The 5,158-nt window shown below is 37.3% G+C and overlaps 1 non-coding gene across 1 annotated transcript; it reads left to right on the top strand.

Moving 5' to 3' along the window:
- Positions 1-255: 255 nt before the first annotated feature.
- Positions 256-362, top strand: LOC141699397 (small nucleolar RNA R71). The gene has a single exon (XR_012565864.1). It is a non-coding gene; the product is annotated as a small nucleolar RNA R71 (small nucleolar RNA).
- The last annotated feature ends 4,796 nt before the right edge of the window (positions 363-5,158 follow it).

Raw genomic sequence — 5,158 nt, 5'->3', positions numbered from 1 at the left:
TCCACCTTCATTGTCAAAGCCTTAAGTTGGGCAGCTATAGTAGTTGCTGCGTCCAACTCCAAAATTCCTGCTACTTTTCCCTGAGTCAGTCTCTGGGAAGGATTCTGGTACTCATTAGCAGCCATCAGTTCAATAAGTTCATAAGCTTCATCGTAGCTCTTAGCCCACAAGGCTCCTCCTGATGCTGCATCAACCATGGGTCTAGAAGTAGCACCCAATCTATTGTAGAAACAGTTGATAATCATCCAATCAGGCATGACATGGTGTGGGCACTTCCTTAACATCTCCTTATATCGATCCCAAGCCTCACACAGAGATTCTCTGGTTTGCTGCGTGAACTGGGTAAGAGCATTCCTGATTGCTGCAGTTTTCACCATAGAGAAGAATTTAGTGAGAAACTTTTGAGCAAGATCTTCCCAAGTGGTGATAGACCATGCTGGTAGAGAATGTAACCAGCATTTAGCTTTGTCCCTCAGAGAGAATGGGAAGAGTCGTAGCTTGATAGAATCTTCAGTCACATCATTGAACTTGAAAGTGTCGCAGATCTCGGTGAAATCCCTGATGTGCATGTTGGGGTCTTTAGTAGGAGAACCCCCAAACTGAACTAAGTTCTGTATCATCTGGATTGTGCTTGATTTGATCTCAAAAGTGTTAGCCCTGATGACTGGTCTAATGATGCTAGACTGAATGTCATTAATCTTAGGCTTAGAATAGTCCATCAAAGCCTTCGCATTTTCTGCTTGATCACCCATAGCTACTATAATTGGCTCTTCAACTTTCTCTTCTTCTTCTGCCTTCTTTTCTTCCTCAAAAACTTCCCTACGAACTACCACAAATTCTTCCTCGGCTTCATTAAGTACTTCATTCAATAGCCTTATTGTTCTTAACCTTAGCATGCAATGGTGATGACACTAATCAGACAACACGAAACTGATAAACACCAACTTTCGTTGCACAAGTACCATTCTACCAGACATCCACAAAAGAGGTAGAAGCTGAATAGGCACCAATTATATTGAGACCCTATATGTCTGTAGAATTTGACAACATAATGGTTTAAGCACTAGATATCTATCTTGATTATATTGGGAAAGTAAGATGGTTGAAATTACCTACAAATCATGCATAACAATACATGAACCTATGCTAGCATGGCAAATTCTAAATCCTTAAATTCACTTTCGCTTCATTAAAAATTAACACATTATCTTATAAGTTCGCGACTCTCACAAGACGAATACGCACAACCATAAATAGGATATCATACAATCACCACACACTAAGGCATCAAAATAATTTAACTAAAGAAATCCATAAATAAATCCGCTAGAACCCCACGATGACGATTAGCCCATAATCGAACTCATCGCCAATGTGGGTTCCAATGAAAACATGATATAGCAAACGTAGTCTTTATACGAATAAATAAACCAAAGTATAAACAAGAGTGAAGGTTCGGCAAAACAAGAAACAAGCATCCAAATTACAACTCAAAACAAAGATTCACAAGAATAAACTAGATCGTCTTCGCCTTTGTTGAATTGTGCCCAAAAGGTCTCTTGTCGTCTTCTCCTTGCTTGATGTCTCTGAAAAATGACCTAAGTTATGTTTATATTGCAGTCCATGCATCCCAGGAGTCCATCAAATCGAATTGTAGTTGAATTAAGATTTTAATATCCCGACCAAGCGCGGCCGCGCGCTTCACCAGCGCGGGCGCGCGCTTCACCAGCGCGGGCGCGCTGACTTTCTGTTCTCCCGGCGCGGCCGCGTGTAACACTAGCGCGGGCGCGCATGCCTTTTGCCAAAAATTCTTTTTTTCTTCTTCTTTATTCCTTGCAGCTTCGAGCCAGTCTTTCAAGGTTTTATTCCAGCACATCCTAAACACCATATTAGCATCAAAATAATGCTAATTCACCTGATACACGAAGTAAATCCTGAAATGCAAAAATGCTTGAAAACACGTTAAAACACAAATAACTTGAGTACAAATATACCAACTTAAAGCTTATTAAAGAGTAAATAAGTGTCATAAATGCCACTTAATAGGTGGTGAGGCAAGGGGAGCCCTTGATGCAAGAATATAGAGAAAATGAGAGAAATGCAGGTACAAGAGATATAAGGATGGAAACCATTGCTAGTGAGTCAATGAATGTCAGTGATGCATAAAAGAAGAGACTATTTCAGCAAGAATATCAAGCTATCATAGATTCTATCTCCTTGGATGCTGAGACATTTACCCATCCTGTTCCAGCTTATCAAACTCTAACTGGACAGGGCAATGAGAATGCTGAGAGGATGTTGAACCTGGTGCATGCAACTGCTTCAATGCAAAGGGCAAAGGATGCTATAGTTGTTATGCCTTCCACTGCTGGTAGTGAATTTAAATTGGCTGAAGAATCATTTGGGGATGAGGATGATGAGGATGATAGCATGAGCTTAGGGGGGATGCAGACATTCCATCATGGATGCTAAGCAAAGAATGTTTATATTCTGTTATGTCACATAATACTGTAGAAGGAGGTTGAATACAGTGTTTATACAATCAAATCGATTTTGAACACAAGTAACAGTAAAAAGATATATTCATTATGATAAACTCTATTACAATGGAACTGTTCTCTCTTAGTGATGAACAAATATCACTAAGAGCTGCTAGGTTACAATGTATAATCTTTTCGATAATGATAACACATATAGTGTAAACCTAAATCCGTGTTTATATAGTACACAGTTACAAGATAATTTTTTATTGATATGGAATATAATTCAGTTTCCTAAAATATATCAATTAGATATCTCCTACAAGTCTTCCAGTCTTCTAACTCTTTCCATGCATATCTTCATTTGTTTTAGTCTCGATCTTCTACTGTAAATCAGCTTCCTTCCTTAACTGTAAGTCCTCCTGCACTTAAGTTCTGATATAACCTTAAGTTCTCATATTAAGTTCTGACTTCCAGTAAGTCCTGATTTCAGTAAGTCCTGATTTATCATGTTGTTAAGTTCTGAAAACTAAACACAAAACATATTAGACATGACATCTCAAATATATCTAATAATCTCCCCCAACTTGTAAATTATACAAAATATACAAGTTAATAGATTTGATGATGTCAAAAACATTTAAGTACAAATGCAAATAAGAGTTTAACTAGATAACTAACTACAACTTACAGTCCTTGTAGCTTTTACCAATCTCACTGAGTCAATCTGAATCCATGATGATTCTTGACAAAGCTTGATATCAACTTTTCTTCTTTAATCCTCAGGACTTGAGACATTGTAGTTATGACTTGCTTCATCTCTTCATTCTGACTTCCAATCTGGTAGATTGTTGTCCTTAAAGCAAAGATATGGTTTCTTTCTAAACCATCATTCAGTATTATTACCTTAAGATTAGAAGAATCTTCATTATAGCATAGACATTTCTCATTCAGTATCGCTTCAAGCATAACAGAACCCTTCTTCATTGGAATCTCACTTCCATCATTTTCAACAATATTAGGAATGAATTCTGTAACTCTTGACCATAAATTCTTGTTTTATCTCTGATGGTCTTCAATATTAAATCTGACCATCTCTTGGTAATATCAGACTTTATCTCTAAAAGGTAATGAAAGAATTGAAGTTCTTTCAGTGATTTGTTTAACACGTCTGATTCTGACATTTGATATGTCCTTCCGTCTTCAAGAAATGGAATCATATTTTCCTTGACATTGTGCTTGTTATGAACATCCAGTACTACTTAAACAGAGATAACCTTATCAAGGTGTTTCTGTGTAACATCTTCAAGAGGTCTTTCAATCAGTAGAAATGGATCTCTAGTAGCAACTTTAACTCCTGTTTTGATCTTAGCTTCATCAGAACCTAGCCCAGCCCTGTCTCTTGGTTCTCTAGCATTTGACCCAATAGTCATGAAATCAGACAGCAATTGGCTTTTCTTTGGATCTGATGGTTTGACATTCTTCCACAGAAGTTTCTTTTTATCAGCTACTTACATCTTGTCTAAATCAACTTGAGCACTGTCAGAGGTTGATGTCTTGATGACTTTATCAGAACTTGTTGTTTCTGCTGTAGCTTGTTGTCCCTAACTCTGAACAACTTGAGCTTTGTCAGAAGTTGTCTTTGATTCTTCAGAAATCTTCTTTATTTTCAGAGTTTGAACATCTTCATCTTCAGCAAGAATATCATCAGTAACTTGAACCATTTTGCACACTGGCTTTATCAGAATTTGAGGAATTTTCATCTCCAGTGGCTTGATTGGTTCATCAACTTTTCCTTTCCCTTTGTCTTTGGGATCAATCTCAAATTGTGATCTTGTTTTGGGCTTTGATGCCTCAGTTTGTGACTTCTCCTTGATCACAATGCCTTTTACCTAAGGCCTTGGAGGTTTCTTAGCAATAGAAGCTTTTGGATTTAAATTTGTCTTTTCAGCCTTAAATCTAGCTTCTTCCTCCTTGAGATTTTCTAAATCCATTCCTGGATTATGCTTCAGAAATAATCTTCTAGCAATTTCCTCATCAAGTGTCTGAATCTTGGGATCCTTTTAGTAGACAGTATTCTGCTTTCCCTTGAGCTTCAGAGTTTGCATGAACTTTTGAGAATCTTGACTTCCACCTTATATCAGAACATCAGGCTTTGTCATCAGACTTTGCTCATCAGAACTTGATATCAGATTTTGAGTTTTAGTACTTGCTATCAGATTTTGAATTTGAGCAGCTTCAGAACTTGTCTTCTTTTGAATAGAAGATTTGCTTGCTTCAGTAATTAGTTTCCTTGAAGAAACCTTGTTGCTCTGCTCTTTTCCTTAAACTTGACCTTTACCCTGACTAGGGTTTCCCTGGTCATCAGCTTCATCATCTTTCTTCTTCAGTAATTGATCATTTGAGCATTTGGACTTAACTAACTTCTCCCCCTTTTTGGCATCATCTGATAGTAGGAGTGAGAGAAGAATTTCCACTAAAGATTGAATATTATTTAATTGAGCTTGTTGAGAAACTTGATTTGCCAGGACCTCAGAGATTTGGGCATGTTGCTTCTCTTGAGCTTTCTCAATTGCTTCTACTTTTTCAGAAATAGGTCTGATATACCTCTTTTTGTCAAGATTGGTCTCCATATCTAGCTTTTCATCTTTTTCAAGAAGCTTATCAACCTTTTCATG

Source organism: Apium graveolens, chromosome 11 (assembly GCF_009905375.1).
Source record: "Apium graveolens cultivar Ventura chromosome 11, ASM990537v1, whole genome shotgun sequence".
Taxonomy (NCBI): domain Eukaryota; kingdom Viridiplantae; phylum Streptophyta; class Magnoliopsida; order Apiales; family Apiaceae; genus Apium; species Apium graveolens.
The sequence above is the reverse complement of the archived record's forward strand: the minus strand, read 5'-3'. Positions and strand labels throughout refer to the sequence as shown.